The sequence below is a fragment of the Elephantulus edwardii genome, unplaced genomic scaffold (genome assembly GCF_000299155.1).
Source record: "Elephantulus edwardii isolate Elephantulus edwardi_28Jun2011 unplaced genomic scaffold, EleEdw1.0 scaffold00074, whole genome shotgun sequence".
Lineage (NCBI taxonomy): Eukaryota > Metazoa > Chordata > Mammalia > Macroscelidea > Macroscelididae > Elephantulus > Elephantulus edwardii.
Window position 1 is genome coordinate 2,765,999 of NW_006399824.1, and position 14,886 is coordinate 2,780,884.

The 14,886-nt window shown below is 44.3% G+C and overlaps 1 pseudogene across 1 annotated transcript; it reads right to left on the minus strand.

The window, feature by feature from the left end:
- Positions 1-14,079: 14,079 nt before the first annotated feature.
- Positions 14,080-14,685, minus strand: LOC102860639 (annotated as a pseudogene). The gene has a single exon (XR_438909.1). The product of XR_438909.1 is annotated as an NME/NM23 nucleoside diphosphate kinase 2 pseudogene (transcript).
- Positions 14,686-14,886: the final 201 nt, after the last annotated feature.

Genomic DNA, 14,886 nt, shown 5'->3' on the forward strand with positions numbered 1-14,886 from the left:
CCACATTGTTTAAGAAGGAAAGTCTATCTGAAACAAATTCATATATTCTCACCCTTCTCTTCTTGCAAGATTGAAGTGTCTTATGATGATGTGATGTGTGGTTATATGAAACTAACCCTGGGCACTCACAGACACTTCTGGAGTGCTTCCTCATTTACCTGGTACACAGGTGCTTCTGCAATGGTGACTGCTTCATAATCACTATTTGTTGTTTTTTTGGAGTATTTTTATTATTGTTAAATAAAGGATTTCATGTTATTAGGTTCCATTATAATCACTATTTGTTTTGCTATGTTTTCAAAATCTTCTTTTAAATTACATAAACACCAGTGCGGCAATGAATGGAAATCCAAAATCTCTGTAAATGTTCATTAAAATTAATAAAATAAAATGTTTTAAAAAGGGATACATTATAAAATTAAATTATTTTATATGGTTGTTAAAATAATTGTTCTTAAATTTCCAAATTGCCTGCTTTCGAGACAGCAATCTACTGTGATATATCAGCCAAGACGACCTGGACACACAGCACAAGAAAATGGTACATTCATTACACTCTAAGTTTTTGTTGGTTTTGTTTTTCACATAATAGTAATGCCCTGACATACAGGCAGGTTTGTCATAGAAATGATCTCTACATTTTAAATTTTTTCATTTTCATTTTAAAAACTTTACATAACCAGGGGTCTCTGGTGACCTAGTGGCAAGAAGCTGTGCTGCAATCCCGAAGGCGTGCAGTTCGAATCCACTAGATGCTTTGCTGGAGAAGGAGGGGTATCTCCTCCTGTACCAGCTAACAGTACACAAGAAAAAAGAAAAATCAACTTTACATAAACAGTCAAGTAACTGATTTGCAATTTCTTCAAGGCACCCCTTCAGCTGCTACCTTTTTAAGCTAGTAAAGGTGCTAAATCCTTGGGTCAGTTTTCCATTTGTTGGAAATACACATCTTAAAATAGCATTTAGCTACCTGTATGAGAAAGATCAGGATTGGAAACTACACATGCTATAATAACAAACTGAAAGTATTTAAGTAAACATTACCACTTACTGTGGTTGTTATGAGTCGAAACTGACTCATATCTGACCCTCCAGCAAGTTTTCAGAAAAAGATGATAAATCACAAAGCAGGAGACTGTCCGCCTTTCTCCCATGGAGTAGCTGGAAGATTCAAACTGCCTACCTTTGGATTGACATTGCAGTCCTTTTCCACTAGGGCACCAGAGTCCCCTTATGACTCTCTTAAATTTGTTCATTTTTTTTTTTTAAATTTTTTTAAAAAATTTTTATTTATTTATTTTATGTGTGTATCATCAAATTGGATCTGACTGGTACAGGAAGCGATTGTTCCTCCTCCTTCAGCAGAGCATCTGGTGGATTTGAACTGCACACCTCTGGGATTGCAGTGCAGTTTCCTGCCACTAGGCCACCAAGTTTGTTCATTCTTGATACATTGTTCTAAACATACACAATGAGTTGTCCTTTCCTGTGTTACCATGTTTGAGACATGATCTGTCAAAAACAGATCAAACGATGCAACAAGTTCAGGTAAACCCTCAAAATTTCCGTTTTCTGGGGACCCAAACACTCCATTTCCTGCACTCACTGATTATTATAAATACTGCAATGATGTGTTGCAAAATGAACTTCCAATAAAACCGATGTTCTTCATTATTCTGTGTTTACAATTCATGAATTAAATCAAAATCATGTCTTCAGTTTAAACACACCATCTCTGTTCTCATGTTAATTAACTGAACTGTTCTCATATTAATCAATTATATTTGAGTTGTACCCATCACTAAATCCTTCCACAGAAAATCGAAGAATTAAACAATTTAGTACTGACTCACTTAAAAACAAAAATGCTCTACGAAGCCAATAGGGAATATACTCCCTCGATCATTTTCACCATTAGCTTCCCCTGACAGGCGAACCTTGCTTATTTACTATCCAGAAATTTTGGGCACAAACCTTCAACGGGCCACTACGATGCTGACAAACACTCGTCCTTCTTTCGCTCCTATAACAACATCATTAGGGGAAAAAAATCATCCCACAAAGCAAGGTCTATATTGTTTTTATTTCTGGGATTTGTAGATGCAGCAATTTCAGACTCTAAAATAGCTTTAGTTTCTACCATTTCTCACTTACAGCAAGGAATGGAAGCAAAATTTGGAACAAACTCTCTTCTCTATGTATTGCTATCAGTATCTTCAGCACCAGTCACACAAGACTGTCCTGATTAAATGTACAAGTTCAATTCTCTGATTCATCATGATTTTAAAAGGAAATTCCTTTTTGCTAGCAGTGCAACATGTTCTGGACTATGTCACCAAAGCTTGGAGGTTAATTTTGGAATTGTCTTTAGAGATTCACAAATCTTTTCTTTTTGTCTTTCTTAAGCTTTCATTTTTGCACTGTTGCTACTGTTTCACTTTACCTGGATATAAAATTATCTCCTGCTAAAAAGTCAGTTCTGCCACTTGGTGTGAAAGAACATATACTGAATACCCTAGGGACTGCCAAGACCACAAAGAGGGCTGTATTAGAGGAAGTGACACTGGGGTCTTCTCAGAGGAAAGGGTGGAGAAGTCTCACACTTTGTGCTGTCAGGAGGAGCTAGTCCTTGGAAAGGTGAAGCGTCAGAGAAACACTCTCAGCAAGATGGATGGACCCAGTGTCTGTGACCACGGCCCGAGCATGGCAGAGATCACGAGGACTGGGGGTGGGGGGAGCATGGTTCTGATCTGCTGTACACAGGGTCGCCAGGAGGGGTGGTCAACCTAAAGGCATCTACCAAGAAGATAACAAATGTTAATACTGAAAAGAAATACATTTCATAAAATAAGTCAAATGTATTAAGATTTACATTAGAATTTGGGCAATAACAAATAATGTCTATCAGAAAATTAGTAAATAATAGGAGTCCTGGTAGCTCAGAAGTTAAAGGATTCATCTGCTCACTGGAAGGTTGTGGATTACACTCAAAAGAAAGATGAGGCCCATCTGCTTCTGTAAATACTGACAGACGTGGAAATTCAACATCAGTTATACTCCGCCTACAGGGTCACTATGAGTAACAACCAACCCGGTAAGAGTGGGTCAGGTCTGGTTTGGTTTGGTTTGGTTTGGTTTGGTTTGGTTTGGTTTGGTTTGGTTAAGAGCCGAACTGTAATCCAGCTGCCCAGTGATATGTCCACTTCCAGGGAAGCTAAGCATGACAATGGCAAACTGAATACCGCCAGCTGACTCGGACCCCTAAGAACTTCCTGTTGTGTTTCAACTCCACTCATTGCCGTCAAGTCGGAACTGACTCATGGCTGGAAATATCACAGGAGGAGAAAGCTCATCCTTCCCCTGGGAAAAGAGCTACTGGTGGATTCAAACCGCCAAACAAGCGTGGCCTTTGGGTTGACAGGGCAATTGTCTGCAAACTGGACGGCCAAAACTCCCTTGTAAGGAAATGGAAAATAAAAACATTTATATAAGGTTTATTACCAAAGTATTCATTTAATTTCTTTCCTCAAAGAACTGTTCCATTTTCTTACACTAAATCAAATATTCTGATGAAACATAAAATATAATGTTCTGATAAATACCCATTGTGGCTTTCTTGGAAGATAAATTTAGAAACACACACTGTTGCAAAACAAGAGATATATTTTTTCACAATAAATAAATCAGTACTGAATTCATGTGTCTAGTGCGGCACTTACTGGCATACATGTTGCTGCCATTGTTATTGTTAGGTGCATGGCGTTGGCTTGAACGCAACATGCCCCTTTGTACAACAGACCCATCAGCCACAACAGGCAGTCCCTGGGTCAAGCCATCTGCTGGTGGGACTTCCGCTCTTTTGCTCACCCTCTACTTGACCAAGCATGATTTCTTTCTCCAGGGGCTGATTCCTCTTGAAAACATGCCCAAAACATGTGATGAAGGCTCACCATCCACCTTTCTAAGGAGCATTCTGGCTGTAGGTCCTCCAAGACAAATGCATTTGCTCGTGTGGCTGCCCACTGTATAGTCAAGATACTTCTCCAATACTACAACTCAAAGGCATCAGCTCTTCTTCAGTCTTCTTTATCTTGCTGCCCAATTTCCCATGAATGTGAGGTGAGGTCAAGGCTTGAGGGGGCACACCTTAGTCCTCAAAGTGATTTCCTTGCTCTTCACCACTTTAAAGAAGTCCTTTGCAGCACATACACCCCTTGCATCACTTGATTTCTTGACTAATTCTTCCATGGGCATTGCTTTTGGATCTAAGTAAAACGCAATTCTTGTCAAATGTGGAGTATTACCAAGCACTGTATCCCATGCAACAGACATGAAAAAGCAAAACTGTCTTGATACAGAAATTAAAACTTTTCATGTTCTGTTCAAAACAAGTAAGTATGGGGGGAACCTTATCATGTTAGATAAATAAAAATATTTTTATTATTTCTTGACACTTACTACATGCTACATTAAAATCATAGTTCACTAATTACATACTCAAAGGTGCTCTGGCAGACTAGTGGGTAAAGAGTTGTGCTGCCAACCCAAAGGCAGGCAGTTCAAATCCACCAGCTGCTCCTTGGAGAAAGATGGCCAGTCTCCTCCCATACAATTGAATGCCTCTGGAAACTCACCGGATGGTCAGTTCTGACTCAACAGCACTAAGAGTTATGTCACAAACACTGTTGTTTAGTAAATTTGATGCATTCATTGCAGTGCCTGGCTGATTTGAGTATCCTCAGCAAGGAATGGAGTTCCCACTGATCGTTTACCAGAATTTGCACAAAATCTTTTTTTTTTCAAACCCCCCACCAAAAAAAAACCCCTGTGTATATATAGTGGTGTATATATCTTAGTATTTGTATCTGGTGTATGTATTATAGTGCACACATCATGGCAGAGAGCATTGCTGGCCCTCCAGAACAGGGCGGCAGGATAAGTAAATATGGAAATAGAGGCCATTTCTCTTGAAATGGATCAGAAACCTGCCTCCTATTAACATATTGGCTGAATGTTGCAGGAGTTAGACTCAATAGTCCACTTTTGTTTATTAGAAAGAAATATTCCCAAAAGACCCAGCAAGATAGAGTTTCTGTTATACTAGAGGGGCCTTAGGAGAAGGAGGTCCTTAAAGGGATTGAAGTTAACAGAGGTCTAAGAGCTGAAACAACCTAGCAGGGGGCACCCTCATAACCCCTTGTGAACCACATTTCGGGCCGTGCCCCTTCACGCCATGGAGCAGGTTCAATGTCACTGAGCACTCTGCCAGTCCAGTCCACTTCCACTGTGGCACTTGTCTCCTTGTGTTCAGCTGCTTGGCGTTGACGGGACTTTGCTTTAGACAGAGCATGCCTCGTCTTGTCAATGCCCTGAGCATGCGCTTACCTTAACTATCTACCAATACATGGCTTTCGGGTCAGATCAACACACAGGGAATGCTCCAGCAGCTTTTCAGAGGCCGTAAATCACACGGAAGGAGACTGCAAATCTTTCTCCAAAGCAGCAGCTGAAAGATTCTGCCTGTCTGCCTTTGAGCTGGCAGCCCATCTCCTCACCCATAAACCCCTAGAACTAACCTTATTAACCAGTCACCCCTGGTTGACGGGCACTGGATGGAAGAAACAGGCTGCAAAGTACACACGTGCTCCAATCTCATTTGAATTCATCAGTGTGTATTCAGAGAAGGATCTGGAGGGTCAAGATGTTCATGTAAGCTATTTCCAAGTGAGAAAATTCTAGAAAGTTTTTATTGTGTCCCTCTGTTTTCTGAGTTTTCCCCCCTCCTATGAACTTTGTGCAATAAAGTTAAAATCTATTAAAACAACTAAAAGAATGGCTGGGGAAGAGGCCAGAATTCGTGTGAAAAGCTGGCGAAGGGTCTGGGGAGGCATGGCTCAGGGTCCAAGGGCTGGGGCTGCTAAGAAGGGAATCAACAAGAATTCCACACAGACCCCAAGCTGAGGGTGATAGGCACAGGAGACAAAGGCACACAGATCTTTCTGGAAACCTAGCAGCGTCTAGCCCCATTCAGGATAGATGGTCCAGAAACAGGGAAAGAGAGCAATCTTCCATATCTGACCCCTAAACTTCACCGGCACACTTGCTCCACCCCACTGAAACGCATCCAAAAACACAGCAACTATCAGGCAGGCACAGAAGCTGCACATCGGTGGGGACTTTCAGAGGTCAACAGTTCACACCCTCGTACTCTCACATGGCTAGCAGGAGCACCTCTGAAAGTGGACACCACAATCAAGTCTCCTCCCTACATCCAAGCTCCTGGCCTAAAGGTGCCCTGTCCTAAGCCAGCTCCTGTCCTGGACACCCCCAGCCAGAACCTTCCAAATCCCCACCCCACCTCATCCCTGAAAGGGCCTCCTCCCCCCGCCCGCCCTGACACCCCTGGGAACCCCCAGCTGCTGGCCAGAGGTCTGCTAACACGAACTTTGTGCTTACCAGGTCCGGTCCCCACGGCTCTCCACACCCGTCCAATTTCTCTTTTTTGGCTGAAGGTGGAAATGGTGCACCTGTGTGTTCCCAAACAGAAATACAGGTGGCTTCACGGGGAGGGGGCTCCCCAGTGGACTCACAAGAGCCAAAAGAGGTGGACTTTTCTTCCCTCTACTTTGCCTGCCTGTGTAGGCCCCAAATGGCCGCCCCTGCCCCTAGTTTCCCAGACCCCTCCCAGCATCCTGGGCCAAAAACCAGGCTCCCCCATGAGAAAGAGTGATGAATACAACATGGGAAGAGCCTGCAGGATACAACAGCTGGCCACAGCTGCCAGACCACGGCTAGCCTGGGTCTCGCCCTCAAGGGGCTGGGCTGGGCCTGACACCTCAGCCTCTCCTCCCTCTTCTGTCCCCACAGCCACAGCTCCAGCCGCCTTGCCCCTCGCTCTGCCCCTCTGGCTGCACAGGCGATGACAAGCCCCAGCTGGTGTCCTGTAAGACAATACAGATGTGCACAGCTGCAGGCTCCAGGGACACAAAAGACCAGGAGGAGTCAGGGAGGGGTGGCAATGCTTTGAAAGCTGAGCCTCCTCCAAAGTGTCTGGGGAAGTACAGCCCCAGCCCCAGGTTCCTGGCCCCTCATTCTTCACTTCTCACTCAACTCCACCCAAAGCCCAATGAAGGGCCTTGACTGCTGACTACTTGCTATGGGGCCTCAGGCACCTCCTTCCCCTCTCTGAGTTTCAGTGTCCCCTGAGGCTAAATGACTTGTGGGATGGGATAGTCTCAGTGCCCTTTCCAGCTTCACGTGGATCTGGCATCTAAATTAGTTTTCTTGGCCACCCTCTGCTGTCTACTACCATAGGACGGTGCTCACCAAGGACAGGGGTGTGAAGAGGGTCCCCTCAAACCTCTGCTATGGAGATTCTGTGGCTGGAAGGGAGAGTTAGGGTAAAAGGGTAAGTGTGTAAACTTGGGGGGGGGGGTGGCATAAGTAACTACGCTTTATTTCCCTCAAGCCTAAGGGCAATCAGCTTCCTCCCTTCATTACAATTGAAGGCTGCCCAGTACAGTCATGGAGCCCTTGCAAACAGCAGCAATCAGGCCCATGCTGGACCACGCATGCTCCTCTGTTCCGGCCCACAGATGCCTGTAGATGGAAACTGGTCAACTGTCAGGCAACCCTGAGTCACAGTCCCTCAAACAGTGGAATCTGAGTGCTCACTCATTGAGTTTAACGTCACAAATGTGGAAATTTCTGGTGATCTTAGAGAAACTGATCTGGCCTTATAGAGAGAATTACAAGGAAGCTGTGATTCCATCTGCAACTTAGACTTTTCAACATTGTTGTTGCTGGTTGCCATCGAGTCAAGTATGACCCTATGAACAACAGATGTGAACTTCGTGCTACCCTGTGCCATCATCGCTGACATACTTGAGTCGACTGTTGCAATCACTCGATAAATTCACCTTGTTGAGGTCTTCCTCTCTTCTGCAGGCGCAATTTTCCAATTATCCAATTACTACGATGTCCTTCTCCAAGGAACAGTCTCTCCTACCCATATGCCCAAAGCATGTGAGATGAAGCATCGTTATTCTTGTCTCTATGGGGTATTCTGGCTGAACTCTAAGATATATCTGTTCTGGCAGCCCACAGGACATACAGTACTCTTCTCCAACACCCCAACTCAAAGGCATCTATTCTTCTTCTGTCACCCTTATTCATTATCTAGCTCTCAGTGTACTGAGCAAGTGATTGAAATATTGTGGCCTGAACCAGATTCACCTTAGTCTTTAAACTGACATCATTGTTCCTTAGTATTTTGAAGAAGTCCTTGACAGCAGACTTACCTAATGCAGCACATCTTTTGATTGATTTCCTGACTGTGGAAACCATGGGCATTGGTTGTAGATCCAAGTACCTAGGAACCCCGAAAACAAAGCATTCCGAAGGGCTGAATGCCTGGCCTGGTCTCCACGTGCACTGTCATAGGCGTATCCCATTTAATGTTTTTATTCGGCAACAGCCACTTCATCACAGACGTATCTTTAAAAATGAAATTTCAATTTACTTCGTCTCATGGGTCAGCTTGTTACCAAGAACACACTCTCCCATCTCACTAGACTGCTGTTGCTGCCATCATGTCAATTCAACTGAGGCAATCCTGTGTGTGAAGAGCAGAACTGCTCCAGAGGGCTCTGCTGGCTGTGGTTGTTTTTAAAATAGCACAAGTAATCCCATATTAGGGAACTGCGATGGCATCATGAGTAAGGAGTCATGTTGCCAACCCAAAGGCGGGTGGTTTGAATCCTTTCTCCAGTGGAGAAAGAGGTGCACTCTCCTCCTGTGCAATTTACAGCCTCTGAAAACCCAATAAATGGTGAGCTCCAAGTCAGCTCCAACTCAATGGGACGTAACAACTATAACAATCCCATTTGTTGTTAGGTACACAGCAAAATATACCAATTCAACAGTTCCTCACAAGCACCACTTCACGGCACTGATTTTACCTCCCGATTGCATAACCACTCCTAACTCTCCTTTCCTGAGTTGTTCCTTCTTGGTTCTGAGTGGGTTTAAGGTTTAAAGCTTTATCTCAGTGCTCATCCAGCCTTCACAGCTCCAGGGATTGGCTGTCATCTTTACAGAACCTGGTTTCCAGGCTGCTTCTTCCTATGAGCCCAACCTTCAGAACAGCAACAAAGTAAAAACCGTTTGAGTCAGAAAAGATTCTTATCAATCTCAATTTTTTAGTATTATGGAAACTCTCAGTAGAATAAATGTATTTAAAAAGAAAATAAAAGTAGTTCAAGGAATAAGGAAGACCAAAGAACTGAGGTCTTTGAAATGGGATGTTGGCAAAGAGTGTTGAGCATCCCAAAAACTATCTACAGGACAAACCAGTGTGACCTGCAGGAAATGCAGAGTGTTCCTTAGAGGTGGGTGATGAAACTATCTCACATACTTCAGGCATGTTGTCAGGAGGTATCAAAGGTGGAGGGTCAGAAAAAGAGAGAAGACCCTCAACAAGACGGGTTGACACAGGGACTATGACAATGGACTTGAGCATGCTGGAGATTGTGTGGACCATGCTGAGTATGGCAAGTTTCAGCTCTTGTTCATAGGGGTCCCCATGAGTCATAGTCAACTCAATGGCACCTAACAACAACAACATTTCTTTCCTATATAATCTCATATGCTTTACTTCTCATCCTGGGAAGGCATTGTTGGTACACAAAAAAGAAAAGGAAACTCCAGCTTTAAAGGAAGAACATTTGCCATCAAACACAGGCACTTCCACCTTCCCCTCCGCTTACTTATTAACCCTTTAAAGCAACTCCTAAGCAGCCAGCATGATGCTTTATGAATGTCATACCACCCCAGAAAGTCTCATAAATGTGAGTCTTTCTTAAAAGACAAGTACAGCTGACCTCTGGGGGGCAGCAAATGCTAACTGCTCCCGGTCAGTTTGCCTTCTTGCCTCTTCACAGCAAGAGCACCTCACACACACCCTGTCCCTCTGACCTGCACGGCCCCCAAGGACCTGGGAGTCTTAGACCTCACCACCACTCTGCTCTCTGCCAGGGTAACCCACCCTACGTCTTTAAAGGTAGACTCTGGTGTCCTTTGATTTTTACTTCAGTGGAGAGAAAGGAACACTACACTCAACTCTACCAACAGAAGCTCTAAGGCATCGATTAGACATCACAGACTGCGGCTTCACCTGGAGGCTGCATTTATGATGGCATCTGAGAAAATCCAGGACACAGACATGCCCCCTGTCAGTTCCCAGAGACAAGCTGCATAGAGAATTCTCTACAGAGAGGGGGTCGTCTCATTTCTCAAAGAAACCTCCAACTTCAACAATGGGAGCATTCATTCCAACACATCAAACAACTGCCAGGTGCTGCAGCTGAAAGTCCACCTGGGTGGGGGCCCTAAGCTGCCAGGACGTGGCCCCCTCACCAAGTCCATGAGAACTGGAACTGGCTACTCTCAGGTCCTGGGGCAGGAACAATCTGCTTCCTAGGTCTCAACACTAAATACCTCACGGCCCACATCTACTTTGTTTCATGGGGATCTTATAGATGAACTGTCACCATTCTGGCCTCAGTTTTCCCATCTTTAATCCAAAGCTTACAGATCCCCACCTTCAGCATGCTTGCTGTGGTATATCAGCTGTGGCCATAGCCTGTGGGCTTGGAAAGAATGGCAGCATTTCCGGAGCTGAATCCGGCTCTTGGAATAGAGGCAAAGCACTAGACATCTGCTACTGAGCCCCACCAATACCCTGCCCTGTTCCCTTCTCTGTTACCTCTGCCCACCAGGTAGGTCCCAGACGCTCATGCAAAACCCCATGTCTCCACATCTTGAGGAAGGTAAGGACCTCAGGAACTTCCACAAACAGCTGTCACTGCAGACCAGGTTGTGCTGAGGGCTAACCACTGCCAGCAAGACAGACAGACAGACAGAGACACACACACACACACACACACACACACACACACACACACATATAAACACACACACGTGTGCGCAAGCCCAGGCATCAAGGGCAGCAATCCAGGGCTAGCCACACACTTGAGGTTGCCCGGCTCACCCCTTTGAGGAAAAAGAGAGCCAGAGACGGGAAAACTGTGTGCCCTAAGTTCTAGGGAAATTGTCACAAGACGGACCAGGAATCCAGGATTCTTCCTCAAGAACCAAGACTTCAAGCTGATGAAAGTGAGAAAGATCCTGTTGTGAGCACATAAAAATATGTGCTACAGGACATTATTCTAGTGTATAATTGTACCAGCAGAACAGCATGTCCCACTGGGTGGGCCTCGATATAGGTGTTTACACAATCAAAAGCCACAGGGTCCCAAGGAGGCCACTGGCCTCTGCACTGGGACTCTGACAGCAATACTCTTTACATACACTATTGACTGGGGTGTTGGGGGGGGGGATGTGGGGAGAGATGAGATACTGACTCTTAGACGTCAATATTCAGTCGGCAAATAATGATTAAAAAAAAAAACAAACCTGGCAAAAGATTTGAAGATGCACACAGATGGCAAATGTTTTGAATTACATCTCCCTGAAACACACACTGAAGTCTTAAGCTCTGCACTTACATGATCCTATGTGGGAACAAGTTTCAGAGCTCCTCTACCAGGATGTAGAGAGGCCACGGAAGCAATGCTGAAGTAAGAGAGGTGAACAGAAGATTTGAAAAGGCAGCTCAAAAAGACAAGGCAAACTATTACAACGATATGTACAAAGAGCTGGAGTTAGAAAGCCCAAAGGGAAGAACACACTCGGCATTTCTCAAACCAAAAGAATCAAAGAATAAATTCAAGCCCCCAGTTGCAACACTGAAGGGCAAAATCTTGAATGATGCTGGACGCATCAAAAGAAGATGAAAAGAATATGCAAAGTCACTGTGGTCACCAGCCTATGCCAAGAAATCTGGAAGACATCTACCTGGACAACCAACAGGAAGACATCCATATTTTCCAATTTAAAAAAAAAAATGATCCAACAGTGTCAAAATTATCAAACAGTATCATTAATCTAACAAGTAAGGAATATCTTCTTAAAGATCATTCAAAAATGGCTGCACAGTACGCAGACAGGGAACTTCCAGAAATGCAAGCTGGATTTAGAAGAGGCCATGGCACAAAGGATACCATTTCTGATGTCTGATGGACCTTAGCTGAAAGGAAAAGAATACTAGAAAGATGTTTACTTGTGTACTATGACTATAAAAAGGCATATTACTGCTTGGATCATAACAAATTCTGGCTAACATTGAAAAGAATGGGCATCCCAAAACACTTTAATTGTGCTCCTATGAAACTCATTCAGGGCCAAGAAGCAATTGTCTAATCACAAGAAGGCAACAGACCAGCATGATTTAAAATCAGAAAAAGGACCGTAGCCTTTCTCATACTTATTCAATCTGTCTAGTGAGCAAATCACACAAGAATCAAATCACAAGAAGTTGGGCTATGAAAAGAAAAATGTAGCATAAGGATTAGAGGAAGACTCATCAGCAATCTGTGTTATGCAGATGACACACCTTACTTACAGAAAGTGATGATGACTGGAGGCATTTACTGGAGATGATCAAACACTACAGCTTTCAATCTGTATCAAATCTCAATATCAAGAAAACAAAAATCTTCACCATTTGACCAATAGGCAATATCATGACAGATGGAGAAAGGATTAAATTATCAATGATTTCATCTTCCTTGGATTCACAATCGACATCCATGCATGGTAGCATTATTGTTGGTGTTGTGTTGTGTTGTGTTGTGATCAAACTGTGATGACTCACAGTGATACTATGAACAACCGATCTGAACCTTGCTCTATCCTGCACCAACCTCACAATCTCTGATATGCTTAAGCCGATGGAAGTAGCAGTTAAGGAAGCAAAAGACATGTTCCACTAGGGAAATCTGCTTTCAAAGTCTTCACCAAAGTGCTAACTAGCAATGACGCCAGTTTAAAGACTTAGGTATGCATGATCCAAGACACAGTGTTTGAAAGTGGTTCCTATGTATCTGAAAGCTGGACAATGAGTAAAAGTGACAGAAGAATCTAAATCCTGAATTATGTTGTTAGAGAATACTGAATATCCTCTGGACTACCAAAAGGACAAACAAGTCTGTCTGGTGAAAGTGTAACCTGGTATTCCTCAGAGGCAAGGGTGGTAAAACTCTGTCTTGCTTACTTTGGACATGCTGTCAGGAGGGATCAGTCCTTGGAAAAAGACGTCATAGTGGGGAAAATAAAGGAAGAGAGGAATCCCTTCAACAAGATGGACCGACACTGTGACTGTAACAAGAGGCTTGAGTACAGGGGAGGTTACAAGGATGGTGGGTTGTATGACAAGGTTCTGATCTATTCTTCATTAGAGTTGTTATGAGTTGTAGTGGATTCAATAGCACATAATAACAACAACAATTTGGAAACAAAGCTGGACAGTCAATAAAGATCCACAAAAGGGAGCTCTGGTGGCCTAGTGGCAAGAAGCTGCACTGCAATCCTAGAGGCAGGCGGTTCAAATTCACCAGATGCTGTACTGGAGAAGGAGGGGCAATCTCCACAAAGAAACAGTACCTTTGAAGTGTGGCATTGGTAAAGAAGAGCGACTGTGCCATGAACTGTCAAAAAAAACCAATAGTTTTGGAAGAAGTACAATCAGTGTTCCTTAGAAACAAAAATGGGTAAGACTTCATCTCACATACTTTGGGCATGTTATCAGATGGGGCTATTTCCATAGACAAGCCCATCATGTGTGGAGGAATAGAGCATCAGTGAAAGAAAGGAAAATCCAGGGGAGCTCTGGTAGCCTAGTGGCAAGGAGCTGCAACTACAATCCCAGAGGCGAATGGTTCGAATCCACCAGATGCTCTGCCGGGTAAGGAGGGACAATCTCCTCCTGTACCAGCACACAAAAATAATAAAATAAAATAAAAAAAGAAAGAAAGGAAAATCCTCAACAAGATGAACAGACACAGTGACTGCAACAATGGGCTTCAGCACAAAGAGATTAGGAGGATGCAGCAGGATTGGGCAATGTTTAGATCTGTTACACATTGTTGTTGTTGTTGTTGTTGCTTTTGTTTTGTTTTGTTTTTTCCAGTTTCCAAAGGCTTTATTGGTAGATGTGCTTTAGAAAAGGATCCTCAGCCCTCCCATTTCCAAGCTTGGAATGAAGACCTGTGTACAGGAGCACATGGAGCAGTCTCAAACCAGGAGGATGCTTCTGTCGTCCACCTCTTATTCATAGATCCAGTCATGGGCACAAGGCTTGTAGTCAACCAATTCCTCTGGCTTAAACCACAGACTGATTTCTTTCTCGGCACTTTTTACTGAATCACTGCCGTGGATGATGTTCCTGCCAACTTGAATACAGAAGTCCCCACGAATAGTGCCTGGTTTAGAATCTGCTGGGTTGGTCTCTCCAAGCATCACTCGCCCAGTCTTCACCACATTCAGCCCCTCCCAGACCATGGCCACAATTGGTCCCGAGTTCATGTACTTCACCAGCCCCGGGAAGAATGGGCGGTCTTTCAGGTCAATGTAGGCTGCTTCAGATGCTCCTCGGAGGCCTGAAGGAGCTTCATGGCCACAAGGCGGAATCCTTTCTGCTCAAAGCGCTTGATGATCTCGCCCACCAGGCCACACTGCACGCCGTCCGGCTTGATGGCGATGAAGGTGCGCTCACTGTTGGCCATGGTGCTGGACGCCGGAGGAGGAGCAGGCGTAGTGCGAGTTGTGAGCAGGAGAAGAATCGGACAGTGACCACCCGGCCGAGAGCAGTGCTCGGAGGAGGGACGCGGGGCGGAGCGCGGGGCGGCCACACCCCCACATTGTTGTTGTTTTTATGTGCCATCAAATCGCTTGTGACTCATAGCAACCCTATGTACAACAGCCCTA